We start from the raw sequence: 20,410 nt of genomic DNA, 5'->3' as shown, positions 1-20,410 counted from the left end.
GATAAAGTCTAGGGGAGACCACTCCCGATTTTTGAAAATAAAACGCCGCTGATCGAGAGACTACATACATATTGCATACCAGGGAGTTTTCCTGCCTTGCATCCAAACCTGCTGGGTTAGACTCCAGGTTCCTGTGATCCTGCTCTGGATAAACCGGTTTAGATAATGTATATATTGTTCTTAATCTCAGATGCTGTCTCTGTTATTTTGTGCCTGCCCATACTCCTGTTACCTGCTCTTGCTCTGCTCATTATGGGTTTAGTGTTCTTATGGTGGGCTTTTCAAGACTCACTGCCTCTAACCATCACACTACATGCTTGTTTCTCTTTGTTTCCGTCAATACAGCTATGTGGGGTCTGCACACTCATTCAAGCCTAAGAGTCCTGTTCTTCCTTAACCCCCGTGATTTTCATGGTCACACCTGTCCGAACACAGTAGAAACTCTTTTCTTATTTTTTTTATATCTTTCCAGGCCTGCAGGTGCAAAATTCTGTCTATAAATTGTTTGTGCCTGAGATAGAATCATAGATCAATATGACTGATAGAAAATAACAAAGCCCAGCGCTTGAGATTTTTGAATGAAATATTGAAGGCATTCATTATAAGCACATTGTCGTTGGAGCGGGATATGTGGTGTGCTGTAGACATTTGGAGTAAAAAACTCTCAAACCTTAAAATTCACCCAAAGTTCATTACAAATTGGCCTGTTTTGGGCAATTAAAGGAAAAGAAAAATGTGCCAACAGTCAGCTCAGATTTGTTCAGCACAAATGACATAAACATATTTTAAAAATTATAAAATTGTGTAAAATTGTTCATATTCAGTACCTGGTTTTGATTATGCTTGTGTTTATAAGACAAAAACAAAACCAAATAGTAAAGTGTGTTATGTAGTGTAGTAAGCTTCCACTAACATTAAATTCATATTATATCCAAACCCGTTAAATGTACATTTCTGTTTCATTGTGAAATAAAAACTAAACTCCATAGTAGCTCTTTAACTATACTATAATTACTAAAACTAAAACTGAAAATAATATATATAAAAATAAAATAGAAATGTCTTTGTAAAATAAAAACTAAACTAAAACTAAAAATACACGATGAAGGAAAACTAAAACTAAACTGAAAAAATATAGAAATAAAAACTAATAAAAAAAGGCAAAACTATAATAAGGAGATCAGTGAGGATGTGGAGAGCTTTAAATGTTCAGAGCGCTGTTTAGTATTGTGCTCTGTAGTTAACAGGGAGCCAGTGAAGTTGAGAGAGAATCGGTGTGATATGTTCAGTGGATTTAGAACAGCAGGTTATTATCCTGGCAGCAGAATTTTGAAGAAGTTATAAGCGATGGATACGTTTTTGTGGGATGCCAGACAGAATAGCATTACATTAATCTATACGTGAGGTGACCAATACTTCAGTACTGTGTTGCGTAAGAACAGGACAAAGTCTAGAAATGTTTCAGAGATGGAAGAAGGCAGTCCGAGAAATGTTACTTATATGGTTGGAATTATTTAATAATAATAATGATTATTATTATTATTTATTAATTGCCATAGTTAGTGTATAAATGGATATAAATAATTGCATGCAAACGATTTGCCAAAATCTGTTGTATGTAAACGATACTGTTTTAAACGTTATTGTTTTTTCATCAGAAAACCCGGTTTCCACGTCTACCTGTTTTAGTGTAAATGGCACTTTTGCCACTCGCAATATGGTGTACGCACTGACGTATCGTATCGACTGGGCAACACAGTGAATGTGGCATCTGTCTATATATGTCTATGCTCTCGACCATTGGCATTGGTTTTGCTCCTTGCTATTTTCGTTATACTGTAACGGTTGTTTCCTAAGCCTTTGTTATAAAATGAACGACAGTATCTTCTCTGTCGATGGGTTTTTGTACAACGTCATCTTTATTCCGGGATCCAGCACCTGCCTGCTTCTATCAGTGGGTTATTTCTTGACACAAATCGTCTCCAGTAAAACACCTATTCACAATCTGCATCTTTCAAGAAGTATTTCTTTCTTCTTGATTTCTGAATTCCATTCTCACCGTTTTCCGTTCCTATTTTTACACCGCCGTATGCTACGACTGGCGTCGACTAGTATTAACATAATGGTACAAAATGGTGGCAGTGCCCATTAAGAAGAAGACGGGCCAGAAGGGATAGGGACAAGGGACAATGGCCCGGAGGTGACGTCAGCACTTACCTCAGCATGGAATTACAATCAGATAAGACTTTGTAAAGTCTGCCATGCACACGTCTGACAGAATATTCTAAATTTACGTTTTACCTAATTTCTTATGTACTTCATATTTGTTCTATTCTAGCTCAATTATATAATACATGTTTAAGAACTAAACTAAGATCCCACAATGCCATCTTCACAGTTTCCATTCTTCTTCTCTTTTCTTTTATTTTCAGTTTATGAAGTTCCAGTTTTTGCCCTCCAGCCTCCTGAACCTCAGAGCAGAGACGACTTTTTAAAATGTGAGTTTGTGCTTTGACTTAATGGATCATCATAATAAAAATCATTTAAGTTTTAATAGAACAGGACAGGCTTAGGATATGAAAGTCTGAGTGTTGTGTGACTGAGGGGCTGAGAGTGATGGGGGTCCTGTGACTGGTGCATTATGGGATAGAGAGACTCAGGCAGTGAATCACCAAAGCTGTCAATTGAACCCGAGTCTTGATGTGTCCTAAAATGAAAAGAAAATAATAAAATCCACGTCATGGAGTGCACTTACTTTATCACACGACTGTATATACAGACACAGTATTAGTTTACAAATGAAGCACAACTGTATGTGAAATAAGTTAAAGCTGACAAAAGTCCTCGTCATCCTCCATTCTTTACTCCACAGAGCAGACACTTTGCTTTGAGTTCTCGACTTCACAAATTTTAAACATTAAAACAAATGAAAATGGCAGAGAAAATTATTGGGGGTCCTTAGAAGTTCAAAGACCCCACTGGACTGTGGTGACATCTCAAGCTAACTGATTCCTCTAATGAGTGTCACCGGGGTCTTCAGTCACTCAGTCAAGTCCTCACTCTGCTGTGTTGTGTCCTTGTGTGCCTCACACTGAACGAGGACAAGAGAAGAGGAGGAGATGAAGAAGGTCACAGCCAAGGGTGGCCAAGGTGAAGACTACAAGACCACCTCCACAGAGCTTCATGTTCCAGTGAGCACAGCTGCTAATATTCTCAAGATGTTTGAGGGTCTACAGGACTGTAGCCCACCTCACTGATGAGACCACCAGAGTAAAGCTGACCTCAGATTGAACTGAAGGAGAGTTTAAATGGTGGAGATCCATATTACTAACCGAGAATGGTAAACCGGATGGACGCAGGGACATCCGGCCATGGGCCGTAGCCGCAAAAGACGTACTGCGCAAGCGCCCCCACAAAACCCCCCTTCCAAGCAACGGAAACCGGATGCAAAGCAACGTAAAATAACAAATGAGGCGCCCATAGCACACAGAAAAAAGGAGTCAGACGCGAAACGGAACACACACAAAGAAGAGAATTGAGACCCACGACACACAAATGAGGCAACGCCCCCTAGCACAAAAAAAAAAAAACAAGTCAGACGCGAGCACCACACAAACCCATTGGACACAAAACAGGACAGACTACGGACATAGCACACGAAACATACACAAAAAGCAGGATTCGGACCCACGACCACACTAACATAAATAAGAAATGAGACACAAAGCCCCATTACTAAACGAACTGTCCGTATTAAATATACGTCATCTGAACACATTCAAATTATGCAGCATAGGTCGATCTCATTACACTGATGCACTATTAACCATTCAACCACAGACAGGGCTCCATATTAACAGTGAGTACGATCCTCCTTATTACTTATCCATATTTCTAACGCTGAAAAACAAACAAGTCATGAATTCACGCTCACGGGTACAAAACGATACGGCTCGAGTGACGGGACCAAACACACGAACCCGCATGAAAAAAAAACAATACATGTCGGTCGACTAACCGACATACAAAAACGGGCAAGGCTCAATACAAACAATGACCGCCGTAAACTGAAACGGGCTTCTCACACAGCACAGGCAAATCGATTACGGCTCCAGAATAGCACGTCCCAAATCCTGCACATACAACGACGCACCTCTCAAACGACACAGACAAAACATAGCTGACAACGCCTTCAATAATGAGTCCACTATTCATGAAGATTCATTGGGATTAATGAATGTCATTTGCAATCATTGTCATTCACTTAACTTCCCTGAAGAAACAACTGGCAATACAAGTAATGAATTTACACGTTATTGTCAAAAGGGTCAGATTAGACTGCCTCCTTTACATTCATATCCTGAATATCTACAGAACCTTCTAACTGATGTACCTGAAAGTAAAAACTTTATGAACTGCATTACATCCTACAATAGTTCATTTGATTTTGCATCTAATGGCATCCACTCACTTACTCAACACCATTAATAAACTTCTACAAACGTTGATGATTAATAATATTCCCTTTGGAGGAAAGGTACTTTTATTAGGAGGAGATTTTACACAGTGCTTAGCTATTGTTTCACATGTCATGCGCTCGGCTATTCTTCAATCCACCTTAAAATACGTAGACAATTGGCATTGCTTTCAAAAGAGTTACGGAGATATTTGGAACAACAATCTCAGTACACCAAATACCTCTTTTAACACAACGGACTATATTCTGTCCAAAAAATATTAATGTTGATCACATTAGTAACCAGGTCATTTCATTACTTCCTGGAGTGCCACAGCTCTTTCTAAGCTCTCACAAAGTTGACTCTGATGACGACAATGACCATCTTAATTTCCCCTTAGAATACTTGAACACTATTAACCCAGCCAGATTACCACAACACAATCTTAGCCTTAAAAATGGAACAATAATCATGCTATTAAGAAACCTTAACACTGAACAGGGTTTATGCAATGGCACACGTTTAGTCGTCAACACCATGACACACAATGTTATTAAAGCAAAACTTCTTACAGAATCACATGCTAACAATACTGTTCTAATTCCTACAATTACCTTACAACTTCTGACCTGGAATTACCTTTTACACTTAAACGGCGACAGTTCCCCATTAGACCTGCCTTGACCATGACCATCAACAAATCACAAGGACAAACCATAGACAAAGTTAGCATCTACCTCTCTGAGCCCATTTTTGGACATGGACAACTTTATTTGATTCCTATATGCGTCATCTACACCTTCACACTATGCTATATCTCATTCATACATCACGCTCTTTGTCAATTCACAACACCAGGGGTTGGCGAGCGAAGCGAGCAGGGGGCAGAGCCCCCTAGTAAAACAATAAAACATCAAGAGAGACTCAGGCGGACCTCCGAGATCAAAGGACAACAGCGTAAAGTCACACCATCTGTTACTGTGTCAATGACAGTGGGCTCCATGGGAGAAGACCCCACTTCTGAAGGACACACACAGACTGGAGTTTTCTAAACTGAGTGTTAATCAGCCACAGTGCTGGATAAGATACTTTGGACTAAAGAAACGAAATGAGAGCTTTATGGTGAGTCACAGCAGCTCTGTGTCCACAGAAGACAAAGCGACGCCATTAATGATCTGAGGTTGAAGTGCTGAATCTGTGAAGGTCATAAAGAGATCAGGAGATCATCGACGTGTTTGGGAGCAAATGTCACAAAGGTGAGACCACCAAGAATGGGAGAAACAAGACACTGGAATGTTGTGAAGTGTCTGGTCTGAGCCCTGAACTGAATCCTAGTGAACATCCATGGTAAGAGCTGAACGTCACAGCTAGGAGTTAAAAGCCATCAGACGTCAAGAAGAGTGGGCCGGGTGGGCAGTGAGAGGAGTAGAAGTCTCATCCAGAGCCACAGGAAGGGCTTGATGGCAGTTATTACCTCCAGATAAGACAAAACATAAGGTGAGGGTCTGAATCACTTGGTGTGAGCCACCAGAATTTGATTTATTGTGTCAAATAATCTGTGAAGTCGAAATACAAAGGAAGAGTCTGCTGTGTGGAATAAGAATGGCGGGTGACAGTCACTGGGGTCAGTTTACACTTATTTGACTGAAAAGTGGGATTTGTGTTTAAAAAGTGGAAGGGGACCAAAACTACTGGGACAGGTCAGTGATAGAGTAGAGAGACAGACGTGAAAGGCGCTATATAATACAGAGATATTAAAGGCACTATATACTATAAGAGATGCGAAAGAAATGATATGATAGATGGAGAGAGCAAAGAGAAAGACAGAATATGACACATAAATCTGAAAGGCACTATATAAGAGAAAGATGAGAAGAGCACTAAAATAATAAATAATAGGAAAGACATTATAACACTGAGAGAGAAAATGACAAATAGGAAAAGGAGTTAAAGACAAATACAGTAGACAGACGTGAAAGGCATTAAAATAGATAGATATACATGAAAGGTGCTATATAATAGATAAAGGAGGAGTGTGGTGTGGTGTGGTGGTGAAGACTTTGAACTTCAAACTCTGAGGTTGTGGGTTCAAATCCCACTACTGACACCACTGTGTGACCTCAGCAAGTCACTTCACCTGCCTGGACTACAATGGGACAAAGAAAAGAAAAGGAAACAATGGAATCTCAGATGATGGGAGTCACCGTGGATAACAATGACAGTCAAATAATAAAAAGAGATGAGAGGAAACACACTAAAGAAAGAAAGAGAGAGACAATGACAGATGGGAAAGTCACTATAAGATAGATAGATAGATAGATAGATAGATAGATAGATAGATAGATAGATAGATAGATAGATAGATAGATAGATAGATAGATAGATAGATAGATAGATAGATAGATAGATAGATAGATAGATAGATTGATTTAAAAAAATAGGCAGATTGGCAACTTCTATTGAAATAATTTATGTGTTTGTGAAGTATGGCAGTGGATTGACTTTAAATTTACTTAACTTTTAAATTAACTTTAAATTTACTTTGACAGTTAAAAGTGTAATTTTAATAAAGCCAGCGGTCAGTGTGGACAGTCCATTAGAACTTTGACCCCCACAGTGACCTTATGGTGTTTATCATAATTTCCGATGACTCAAACGACTTCCAAATGTTTAACTTGCCTCTCTTTCTCTTCATTTTCTTTTGCCGTCTTTTAGTGATTTTAGTTTTAATCCCCACAGATTCTGTCCAATCAGATGAGCTCTTTACTATTCGTGTCTCGTCAGCACAGCTCCTGATTGGTTCTTGTTAATTGTCTGTGTTGTGCTCCGCCCCCAGTCCCAGATTTCCTCACTCGTTTTCTTTTCTCTCCTTTCAGACTTCTGTCCCCTCACACTGGACATCAACATGGCACACAGACACCTAAGTCTGTCTGAAGGGAACAAGAAGGTGACACATGAGTGGACATGGACTGAATATCCTGATCATCCTGACAGATTTGACTACTGGGAACAAGTTCTGTGTAGAGAGGCTCTGACTGGGACTCGCTGTTACTGGGAGGTGGAGTGCAGTGGACACTTCATGAAGATTGGAGTCGCATATAAAGGACTGAGCAGGAAAGGGGATAACTGGGAGTGCGGCCTTGGAAACAACGAAAACTCCTGGTGTTTGTGGTGTTCTCATTCCCAGTACTCTGTGCATCACAATCACCAGTGGACTGTAATCAGCGCCCCCTACAGCCCCAGAATAGGTGTGTATCTGGACTGGCATGCTGGCTCTGTCATTTTATAGCGTCTCACACACAATGACCCTCCTGCACAGGTTCAACACCTCCTTCACTGAGCCCCTCTATCCAGGGTTTTATGTTGGTCATCACTCCAGTGTAACAATCAGCCATCTGACTCCATGTGACCACTGACCAGTATACTCCACGAGTCACTTGATGTTCCCACAAGCACAGGTCCTCTTTGTGTTTGTACTTTGGGGTGAAATTAAATTTACAGGATGGGTTGGTTTGGTGGGGCAGCACCCTTGTGATTGAATTTATGGATGAGAATGCGGGGGGAGTGTGGCTGTCAGGGTCTCCATTATTATTGGGTTTGAGTAGCCAGTCAGGTCTGTGTGTCTCATAATGAGGGGCGGAGACACATCAGACCTACAAATACCAGTCTGACCAGCAGAGGTCACTGTTGATTCACAGCCACATATCCTTCAGGCTGACACCCCAACAACTACTGAGGCCCCCAAGTGTCACTGAATGTCACCTGTTAAGTAGGACAGGCATGTGGTCCTGTTGGATCAGCACAACTGAAAGGCGCTATACAGACTCGGTATGGAGCGCTCTTGAACAGTGACTATATGTAGGAGCAGAGAGGGACAGATGGGACTGGAGTGTTGTCCACTCACCAGACATTTTGTGACCCTCCATTGGTCACTCAAAGGGTCCTTCACTTCAGAATGAATTCACTGTGAATGTCTGAAGACGAGGACTCACCGGTCAGTCAGATGTCAGCCATACTGACAGAGTTTGGTGTTTTAGTTGATGTCACATTAAACTTTAAACTGCACCTCCTCCTTGTCCCCAAATTTTCAGTCTTAGTACCCTGAAACAATGTTCCCTCTAAGCTGCACAATATATGGGTGAGAATGTTTACTGGAATGATAAAGCCAAGCAAATTTGAGTGAAAATGAAGGCATTGAGACAAGACAATTGACACAGTTCATACGATCAGTCTGATCACTTGAAGGTAAGATTTAAAGGCGGATGAACTACAATGTTGGTCAGCTTTTGATCCCACAGCTTTGAAAAACTGCATTTGATTTTGGTGTCAAAGAGATAAAAGAACTGCGCGTAAAGTAGAAAGATTTGTTACATACAACAAATGATGAGTTGATTATTACTCAATACAATGACTTTAAATTTCATGTCAGAGAGAAACCATAAATTCACTACCTGAAATCGCAGGAGTAACTTTAAATGATGAACAATTTAGCTCACTCGCAATGTTAGTCGATATTTAGCTGTACTTTTCAAACATCCAGTGCTGATTGTGAACGCGGTTTTAGCCTCATGAATAGTGTGAAAGTGAAAACATGAAACAGGATTGACGTTACTCATCTGGATCATCTTATGTGAATAAAATTATATTTAAATGCTGGAAAGACTGTGGATTTGCACAAAACGTATAACGTGTGGAAGGAATGTAAAATTAGACGTGAAAAGTTGTAATAATGACCTTGTTAATTTTATCAAGCTAGATTTTGAACTGTATCATATATAAAACTGTTGTGTTTTATTGTGTTTCAATACTTTAAGAACATAGTTGATATTGTATTATCGCTATTATGTTATTAACAGTGTGATTATTGGTAGTGCCACTGTCACTTTGTTGACTTACATTGTGTTAGTTATTATACTACATGACTTGTCGTCGTAATATAATACTCAAGTCAGTTATACTGATAGCTTATTGGCTACATGTATTTTGTTTGTATTTATGTTTCTCTATAACTGGGTGGTAAATGAATAAAGTTTCATACGTATTATATTAATTTATCACAATACAGGCCTTCATCACATATTTAAACTGCAAGCCTAAAAATACATATTACCTTACACAAGTCGTTTCAGAGCAGCGCCCACACAAAATAGATTTTACACACATGTCCTCGTTCTTTAGAGGGGACACCCGCCATATTACACACATGGGAAAGGTCAGCAGTGAAGGGGGGAGGAAAGAATACAGTGCAGTGTAAAAGAAATAAGAATAAAGTAAAAACACAAGAATAACACACCTGAAATAAAGAACTGTAAATATTATATCTAAAACTAATTAAGATTTAAATGAATTGAGAGGGTGACACGATCACACAGTCACATGACCTTCAGAGCTGACAGCTGAGCTGATTCTTCTGTAGCCAAACTGCCCCCCCTAGTGGCCACTCTCAATATTAAATGAAGGGCAAGGCTGAGGGGGAGGAAAGATTTGGGTTTGATCAAATGGATATTTAGTGCAGATTTCTTAATATTGTCATTACCTTTAAGGACAGTGCGGCTTTGTTAGGTTATGGAAGATTCTCTATGGGAAAAGAACTTTTATTTAAATTAATCTATTTAATAATCATTATGTATTAAACACAAAATACAAATCTATATAATTGATTATATTTTGCATAATAAACTCCCAATGGTGTTTGGTGAATAAACAATAAGGATGACTGACATTTGTCAAATCTGCTCATCTGTGACCTTCTGACTTGTCACCACCTCTGGTCACATCTCCTGTGTTGTCTGATCTGAAGATATAACACTCCGTATTGATGAGCCATTTCTTATTAGCGCTGGAAAATCAGAATATGACAATGGGGTGAGTGACAAATAAGATGTTGATTTGGATTGAATATTTGATTTGTAAGTTTAGCAGTGAAATCGATCATTTAGACCTGACCAGTGCGCTCCATTCCACATCTGAGAGTCTGCGCTCTGTCATGTGCCCCTGTGTGCCCGCTGTGCCCTCGTATGCCCACTCCAGCCTGACCCCCCCACACACACTCTACTGAGATGTTCAGTTACTAATAAAGATGGACATTACGTTACACTAACCTGTACTCTATGGGTGACAGCAGGGCCTTCAGCTGTATAGCGCCCAGACTCTGGAATGACATCCTGAAATTAATGAGATCAGCCGACTCCATTCATTCTTTAAAAAACAACTTAAAACTCATCTCTTTAGGAAGTCCACTAACTTCACTTAACATTCGGCCCTTTCTTCAGTTTACCTCTCTGTCCAGGTGCTCAGGATAATTTGTGCGTCTCTTATATCACAAATTAGGTTATTTGTTAGGTTTTTCTTTCAGTGTTGAATTTAGTATTTTAATCAGGTTTATTGTCCTTTATTCTATTTAATGCTTTGTTATCTGTTTCATTGTTTTATTCAGAAAAACATTTGTATCCAATGTTACTTATACCCTGCTGTTTTGTTCTAAGACTCTGTGAAGCACCTTCAGCAGGGGAAAGGCACTATATAAATAAAATGTATTATTATTATTAAATGGTGAGTTTGACAGTCATGGACACCACAGTAAGTTGAAGTGCAGTGAGGACCGAAGTCAGCTGTGATGTTTCATTTTGGGTTTCATTTCTGCCTTTCTGCTTTTTCCTTAAACTTTTTATTATTATTTTATGAATTGTTTTATATATGATATTGGCTTTGTTGTTGTGTGTATTGTGTGCTGATGAATATTTTAATGGTAAGTCTTAAATGTATGTATTTGCTTAGGTTTTTTTTGTGTGTGTGTTTCTTGTGTGTTCTTTATGGAGCCCAGGGGGGCGGGGCCACGTGACACTGCAGCTGGAGCTCCGCCCCCAGGGGTATTAGAGAAGACGCTGCAGATGACAGAGCCGCTCCAACACTGGGCTCTGTGCTGTCTGGTGGGCTCGGCTTTAGGGTTTGATGTTTGGTGGTCCTTTTGGTCTCCTGCTCTGGTTTCGGTTTGTTGGATTTTGGTTGCTTGAGGTTTTTGTTTTTTTACACCTGCCTTTTTGTTTTGTTTAAGCATTTATTAACCCTTTATTTAATTTTTAAAATAACAATTTAAATATTCAGTAAGATTTGTTTGATGTTATTGTGCAAGAGATGATTTTGTTTTTCTATATTTACATTTACTCACTTAGGAGATGCTTTCATCCAAAAGACATTAAAAGTACTAAAAGGTTATTGAAAACTCAAAAATGTTTTCTTTCTTTCTTTCTTTCTTTCTTTCTTTCTTTCTTTCTTTCTTTCTTTCTTTCTTTCTTTCTTTCTTTCTTTCTTTCTTTCGTGACAGTGCCCAGAGCCTTGCGTGAGTGCTGGCATCACAGTAGCTGCGGTGATGCCAGTGACGTCATGGTGCCAGTGTCCCTCAGGGTCACGTGATGTTTGAAATGATACTCTGTCGTGGTGTGTAAACTCTGTAAATTGTGTTCCATATCTTCCTGATATTTAGCTCAAGACTAAACAGATGACTTTAAACACAGGGCACTGCCATGGCAAGTTAACATCAAAGTCAGTCTGTTCTCCTGAATTGTACCCATCACAGTGCCATCTGTGTGAGCTGAGCAGGAGTTCAGGAGACCCTCCAGCTGTATTGATGATCTGATCGCCTGTGAAAGGCACCAGGACTACATTGGTGTACAGCTTGGGAGATGAAGACATTCTGTGGTCCAAGCTGTAGCTGATTACTTTACAACCTGTGAACAGACGGAGATGCTGTGGGACTGGAAATTACAGCTTGAGACAGAAGATTGTTAAAACATTAGAAACTTTATTACTTTAAAAAACGGAGGTAACTCAAACAAGATTAAAGAGTCTGAGCGAATTCATCCATCATATTGACAGCCAGCCAGTCAGGTGTATTTTACAATCACGTGTTGTGAAACTCCCATTGAATTTTATAATAAATAGGCCTCATCTCAGAAGAAGAAGAAGAGGAGTAAGAGAACAGAATGACATCAGCAGAGGACACCAGCCATGTGCCACCGCTGTCATGTGATCGTCAGCCAAGCATCTCATGAACAACTTTGAGGGTAAGGAGAGGGAAATCCCACGATACCACAGCCTCGAAAAGAAACTTCAAAGATCTGCACTTTGAACGCTCGACACGGCGTCGACACGTCAGTATTGACCAGCCCACCACTACGTGTGACCCCCTGGAATTGGGATATGGTTAATAAAAAGTGAAAGACTCCAAGGTCTGTGAACATCGTTGGAAGAAATGACTTTCACCGCGGACAATGTAGGCGTCTTAAACTAGAAGACAAATGTACAGTTTGTGAGTATAAAATCTGTGGAAGTGAAGTGAGTTTGAAAGAATTCACCCCAAGTGTCTGGAAACTTCTGACGTCAACTGTTTACAACCCCAAATTAGAAGAAGATGGGATGGGATGGAAAAGGCAAATAAAAAAAACAGAAAAGCAGAGATCCTGCATTTCAGGCCTGCAGCAGATTCTAAAAACAGTTGGGACGGGGGGACAAATTAGGGCCAGTAATGGGGTCAAATAATTAAATAATGATGGGATTTCAAACAGGTGATTGTAATCGTGATTTGTACCCACAAAAGGCTGAGTCTCTGAGGAGCAAAGATGGGCAGAGGATCTCCAGTTTGTCAACACACGAGTGAGAAAATGATTGAGATGTTTAAAAACAATGTTCATCAAAGAAAGAGTGGAAGGGATTTGCAAATCTCTCCCTCTGTGGTGTGTAATTTCATTAAATGGTTCAGCAATCAGAGGAATTTCAGTACGTAAAGTGCAGGGGCAGACCACCCGCGATCTCCGACACCTCAGACCACAGGCACTGCATCAAGGAGCGTCACTCATCATTAGCTGACAGAACTTCATAGGATGACGAGGGATTACTTTGGCAAACCTTCATCAAGCACTACAATACGGAGTTCATCCACAAATACCACTTCAATCTTCACTGTACAATAAAGAAGCCTCATGTTCACCGTGTCCAGAAGTGGCGTCGACTTCTCTGGGCTCGGAGGTTTCTGAGATGGACCATCGCACAGTGGAAGTTTGTATTGTGGTCAGACAAATCAGGACTCCAGATCTTTATTAGAAGAAATGAACGCCGTGTGCTCCGGACCATCCAGACTGTTATCAGCAACAAGTCCAAAAGCCTGCAGGGCCTGTCATGGTATAGCGTTGTGTCAGCGCACATTTATACTTCTGTGATGGCAGCATTAATGTAGAAAAGTACATTGACATTTTAGAGCAACATGGCTGAGGAAGAAGAGGGCACGGTGACTGGTCTGGCCTGCCTGCAGTCCTCACCTGTCCCCAGTAGAGAATGTGTGGAGAATTCAGAAATGAGAAATGTGACAACAACGACCCCATACTGTGGGACACCTTTAGACGTGTTTGGAGGAAGAATGGGACACAACAGCACCGTAAACGTTTCATCGCTTGGTATCCTCAGTGCCAAAACATCTTTGACGTGTCGAGAGAAGGAATGGCGGCTTTACAAAGTGGTGTATGCTTTACCGACCCCACTTGTTTGGAATGTGTTACAGGTCTGAAATGAAGGAATGGATGAACATTAAGAAAGAAATGAAGTACGCAGAGAAAACATGGAATGTCTTAGGTCTGCAATGAAATACAATTCAAAGTACATTTAAGAATAACTGCGTTTTATATATATATATATATATATATTTTCCATTTTCTGTACCTTTCCAACTCTTTTGTTCTGATTTGAGGTTGTACATATTTAATCTAAGACCTGTGAATCCTTCATTTTCCTAATTAATGAGACCACAATGTCACACTGGTGAATGACCACCGGACTGATGCTATGTTGATGTCAGTAAGACCAGAAGAAGCCTTTGTGAAGACCTCATTACATAACACGATCTGAGTAAGAGAGACATTTCTGCAGTGCTTAACACCTTCTCTCCCTTTCCCTGAATTTCCAGGAGGTTCTCCAGCTGTGGAAAACATCCTGTGCGGTCCCAGTGCTAAGGAAAGGACATTCCAGTGACCCCAAGGACTTCAGATCAGTTGCTCTTACTTCATACATCATGAAGACCTTTGAGAGGCTGGTCCTAAAATAGCAACAGCCTCTCATTTCAGCACATCTGGATGGTCTGCAGTGTGCCGATCAGACACATATCAGGGTGAAGGATGCTGTCGCCTGCCTGCTCCACAGTCCTACTCTCACTTGGACTAAGCTAGCACCACAGTCATGATCATGTTCTTGGATATCTCCATGGCCTTTATCACCATTCAGCCTTAGCGACTATTGAAAAGGCTCAAGGCTATGCATCATGATGCCCCCCTCAGTCTCCTGGACTACGTGAACAACAGATGAGAGTTTGTGAGGTTCAAGGGCTGTGTGTCAGAACTGGTGGTTGTGATGATGCAGGTTCTACACCATGCTCCCATCTAGGCTTCTGGGGAGCTCTCGAACCAGACACCGTCGGTAATGTCACCAATGAGCCAGACAGTGAAAACATCAACAACGAAGCAAGGGGATGGTGCAAAAAGTGCAAAGTGCTTTTATTAAAAACCAAACCAAAAACAGTGTCCAAATAAAAAAGCTCAGTGTCTTCAATAGTTCTTAAATAAATAATCCATTAAAACAGGTGAACTGCGGAGGTTAAAATCCAATCAATACATCCTTTTAAAATGACGTTAAAATGATAATGGCTGTAAGCAGTCTTGTCTTAAAACTCCGGTGCTTTCTTCTTTCTACTGCTGGCTTCTTCTCCCTTAACCTCCGTTCCTGTTATTTCCTTTTTTTCTGACCCCCATATCCGCCTCACACTTCTACTAAATATTACAAGGACGTGGATCAGGAGTGGAGAATAGCAACTACCGGCAACAATTATGGGTGCGCCCGGGAACCGCTCCAGCCACACTACCATGGCCCCTCTAAGCTGCAAGTGCGGCGATTATCTATTTAAGAAACTGGCCTTTATGATCTGAGCTGTGGACCCACTAAACCACAGTGGTGTGTAATACTGAAGCACCTTATGGAAATGTTCTGCCTCTCTTCTTGTTCACCTTCTACACAACAGACTTCCAGTGCAATCCCAGCACTGTCCACCTGCAGAAATTCTCAGAAGACTCCTCCATCATTGGCTGCATTAATAATGGAGACGAGTCGAAGTACAGGAGGCTTGTGAAGGACTTTGGCTTGTGGTGCAGGGAGAACCACCTGCTGACAGCAGGACAAAAGAGTTGGTGGTGGACTTCTGGCAGGCCAAAGAGCCTCTGAGAGTGCACGTGGTGCAGAGCACAAGTACCTGGAGGTCTACATATGCAGCAAACTGGACTGGTCTGACCACACAGTGGTGCTGTACAAGAAGGGCCGGAGCAGACTGGACTTCCTGAGCGGACTCAGGTCTTCTGATTTTTGCAGCAAGCTGCTGTAAATCTTCTAAAAGTCAGGTGTAGCCAGTGTGTTGTCCTACGCTGTGGTCTCCTGGGGCATTCAAATGAAGCACAAGGCCTGAGGAAACCAATCAGAAAAGCTGCTCCATCACAGGGCAAACCCTGGACACACTGGGCACTGTTGTGGAAAGAGGATGGGGGCAAAACTGGAGGTCATCAGCAAAAACCCCCTCCAGATGAGGCTCTCAGGGGGGCACTTTAACCCACAGGCTCATTCCACCACAGTGGGCTAAGAAGTGCTTTGGGGGTCTTTGCTGCCAACTGCAAAGCTTCATCCTAACATCCTGAACTAAATGCTGATATTCTAAGTTCATTTTGCTATTTCTGTACAATTTACATCGACTGATTGATTGTATTATTTCTCTTGTGAGTCCACATCTTTGATTTTTTTTCGTTTCTGCTGCTGTTTGCGTCCAAAGTTCCCCTTGGGATTCATAAAGTTTATCTAAATTAATTTAGGTTCCCTCTTCAAGATTTTTTGCATGACATGCCAGTGAATGTGCCCTCACTTTGAAGTGCATCTTTGGGTCAGAGAGGACCAAACTGTACACTTTCTTGAGTCTCCTAATGAGTTCAGTCTTGTAAAAGTGAGATGTTTAAATGAGACCATCAATCAGGAGCTTCTCACACATAACAATTCAACATGGCAAAGCAGGCCTGGCTGTTCAGTCACTTGTTAAGAGTCCTCATTTCTCTTGGCATATATACAACAACAACAACAACATTTATTTATATAGCACATTTTCATACAAAAAGTAGCTCAAAGTGCTTTACATAATGAAGAAAAGAAGAATAAAAGACAAATAAGAAATTAAAATAAGACAACCTTAGTTAACATAAGAAGGAGTAAGGTCCGATGGCCAGGGTGGACAGAAAAAACAAAAAAAAAACTCCAGAAGGCTGGAGAAAAAAAATAAAATCTGTAGGGGTTCCAGGCCACGAGACCGCCCAGTCCCCTTTGGGCATTCTACCTAACATAAATGAAATAGTCCTCTTTGTAGTTAGGGTTCTCACGGAGTCACTTGATGCTGATGGTTATACAGACTTCTGGCTTTTTAATCCATCCATCATTGTTGGAACATCATGGTGCTTTGGGTAGATGGTGGTGGCACAAGCCACCACCAATAGGACACCGGAAAAGGAAACAGAAGAGAGAGTAGGGGTTAGTACAGATTTTGAATGGTTATTATAATGAATTGGATATACAGAGTGTCAGGATTAAATTACAGTGAAGTTATGAGAAGGCCATGTTAAAGTAATGTGTTTTCAGTAGTTTTTTAAAGTGCTCCACTGTATTAGCCTGGCGAATTCCTACTGGCAGGCTATTCCAGATTTTAGGTGCATAACAGCAGAAGGCCGCCTCACCACTTCTTTTAAGTTTTGCTCTTGGAATTCTAAGGAGACACTCAGTTGAGGATCTGAGGTTGCGATTTGGAATATAAGGTGTCAGACATTCCGATATATAAGACGGGGCGAGATTATTTAAAGCTTTAAAAACCATAAGCAGAATTTTAAAGTCAATTCTGAATGACACAGGTAACCAGTGTAGTGACATCAAAACTGGAGAAATGTGTTCGGATTTTCTTTTCCTGGTAAGGATTCTAGCAGCTGCATTCTGCACTAACTGCAAACGATTGATGTCTTTTTTGGGTAGTCCTGAGAGGAGTGCATTACAGTAATCTAGTCGACTAAAGACAAACGCATGAACTAATTTCTCTGCATCTTTCGATGATATAAGAGGTCTAACTTTTGCTATGTTCCTTAGGTGAAAAAATGCTGTCCTAGTGATTTTATTAATATGCGATTTAAAATTCAGATTACAATCAACGGTTACCCCTAAGCTTTTTACCTCCGATTTGACTTTTAATCCTAATGCATCCAGTTTATTTCTAATAGCCTCACTGTATCCATTATTGCCAATCACTAAGATTTCGGTTTTTTTCTTTATTTAATTTGAGAAAGTTACTATTCATCCATTCTGAGATACAGGTTAGACATTGTGTTAGCGAATCAAGAGATTTAGGGTCATCAGGTGCTATTGATACATACAGCTGTGTGTCATCAGCATAGCTGTGGTAGCTCACGTTATGTCCCGAGATAATCTGACCTAATGGAAGCATGTAGATTGAGAAGAGCAGCGGACCCAGGATAGAGCCTTGTGGAACACCATATAGAATATCATGTGTCTTTGAGTTATAATTACCACAACTAACAAAGAATTTTCTCCCTGCCAGGTAGGATTCAAACCAGTTTAAGACACTGCCAGAGAGGCCCACCCATTGACTAAGGCGATTCTTAAGAATATTATGATCAATGGTGTCAAATGCGGCACTCAAATCTATACATACATATACACACACACACACACTTATATACAGTATACATACACATATACATCTATACTAATAAAAGGCAAAGCCCTCACTGACTCACTCATCACTAACTCTCCAACTTCCCGTGTAGGTAGAAGGCTGATATTTGTCAGGCTCATTCCTTACAGCTTACTTACAAAAGTTAAGCAGGTTTCATTTCGAAATTCTACACGTAATGGTCATAACGGTCGACAACGTCTGCCATATTAAACTTTCTTATTTATGGCCCCATCTTCATGAAATTTGGTAGGCGGCTTCCCAGCGCTAACCGGAAATGATGTACGTACATATTTCAGTGGTATGACACCACTGTCGGCCGCCATATTGAACTTTCCAACGGTCTTTGTTACTTAATGGGCCCATCTTCAAGAAATTTGGCACGCGGGTTCCCAACGCTAACTGAATCCTACTTACATACATATATACGTCCATAGCCTGCAGATCGGTCCACACTCTGAATCCTCCAGGCACTCCTGAGCATAATCTAATTTTGACGGTTGGGGCACCAATAATGTTACTGAGAAACTTACAGCCACTGAAACTTTGTAATGGCACGAGACTTCAGGTCACATGCCTTGCAAAAGAACCTAATTGAGGCAACTATTTTTACTGGCGGTGGCTCAGGGGAGAGAGTTTTTATTCCTCGCATCCCCGTTATACCCTCTGATCTCCCATTTCAATTCAAACGCCTCCAATTTCCAGTAAGGCTCTGCTTCGCAATGACAATTAATAAGTCTCAGGGACAGACCCTACAAAAGGTTGGCATTGATTTGAGGCAAGATTGCTTTTCACATGGCCAACTATACGTTACATGCTCAAGAGTAAGCTCAGCGCACAGCTTGGTCATATTACAACCGGAGGGGCGAACTGACAACGTGGTATACAAAGAGATCCTTAACAAATAATTATTGGTACATTTTCCCTCAGTTTATTATTTAAAATTTTAAAGCAGTACTTCACTGCTGCGAAGTGCGAGTATTTTGCTAGTATATTAATAAACAAACTGAGACACGTTGGTCTTTTATCACAAAGCGTGTGCGCTGTCATTTAGGACACAATGCATTGTTATCGTCACGCACTCTCTACTGACGCGATGTCACGAAAACAAAGAAACAGCGCAGTCCATGAAACTCACAGCCTCCTTGATTTCTGACCTTATGATTAGTTGTCAATATCATATAAATAAAGTCATTTTAAGAAGATGACAAGTCTGCTATAGTCAGTTTAATAAACGCTCCGTTTCATAATGTTCGTATATACAGAATATAAAACAGAATCTCAATGAAGCGGGAACACGGAATTCGTGTTTGGAAGGCGCTGATTGGCTGAAACTGTTTATAGCGAATTGTCCCAAGATGGAAGTGCCGTATAGCGATCAGAAACGAAAGACACATTTAACATTCAACCTACCGACAGATTTTACATACATGAACTGCCGACCGGGGAACCCAAGGATAATTTAATATAGCAAAATAATAATAAGAGCAAAACTTTTTTCTTACCAGACCATTATTAGTTACACTGTAAAAAATAAATCTTATGTTTGAAAAATAATAACAATAAATAGCTAACTATACACAAAAATAATCATTACTTTAATTAATAAAAATGGGTTTTACCCTTTTTATTATTTAATTCTAATTCAGTAAAAAATCAAGAATAATGTTAACTTATTATTTTTCTTAAAATGTAAACATTTTTATAACTTATTCTAAGTAAAAAACTATACTGTGATCTGAACATATGTAAGTGAAGTTAAATTTAATGACACTGCACTTCCTCTCACATCGATTTCTTGGTCTTTACAACAACGCGTTCAGTTGTAACTTTTATCAATAATAAGAGCTATTTTACTACGAATATATAAGTATAAAGCATATTAATTCCGTAATGAATAACTAGTACTGCGGTGGGTTGGCACCCTGCCCAGGATTGGTTCCTGCCTTGTGCCCTGTGTTGGCTGGGTTTGGCTCCAGCAGACCCCCGTGACCCTGTGTTCGGATTCAGCGGGTTGGAAAATGGATGGATGGATGGATAACTAGTATTTCATTTCGTTAGTTACAGACGTAAGTAGATGTTGTTTTCACGAAACCTTTCCCTTCATGTGGGAAACATGGCGAGCAAGGTAACGTCTTTTGAAAAGTCT

At 40.4% G+C, this 20,410-nt stretch overlaps 1 protein-coding gene and 1 pseudogene across 1 annotated transcript in view; one reads left to right on the top strand and one right to left on the bottom strand.

The window, feature by feature from the left end:
* Positions 1-8,522, top strand: part of LOC114652545 (tripartite motif-containing protein 16-like) — a 111,188-nt gene extending 102,666 nt beyond the window's left edge. The window contains exon 9 of the mRNA XM_051927850.1: positions 8,171-8,522. The gene's annotated coding sequence lies outside the window, so the exon portion shown is untranslated. The remainder of the gene's footprint in view (positions 1-8,170) is intronic.
* LOC114652498 (oocyte zinc finger protein XlCOF6-like) overlaps positions 1-20,410 on the bottom strand; it is a 389,468-nt pseudogene that overhangs the window by 144,999 nt on the left and 224,059 nt on the right.

The sequence above is a fragment of the Erpetoichthys calabaricus genome, chromosome 5, assembly GCF_900747795.2.
Source record: "Erpetoichthys calabaricus chromosome 5, fErpCal1.3, whole genome shotgun sequence".
NCBI lineage: Eukaryota > Metazoa > Chordata > Cladistia > Polypteriformes > Polypteridae > Erpetoichthys > Erpetoichthys calabaricus.
This window is presented reverse-complemented; position numbering and strand designations above follow the sequence as displayed.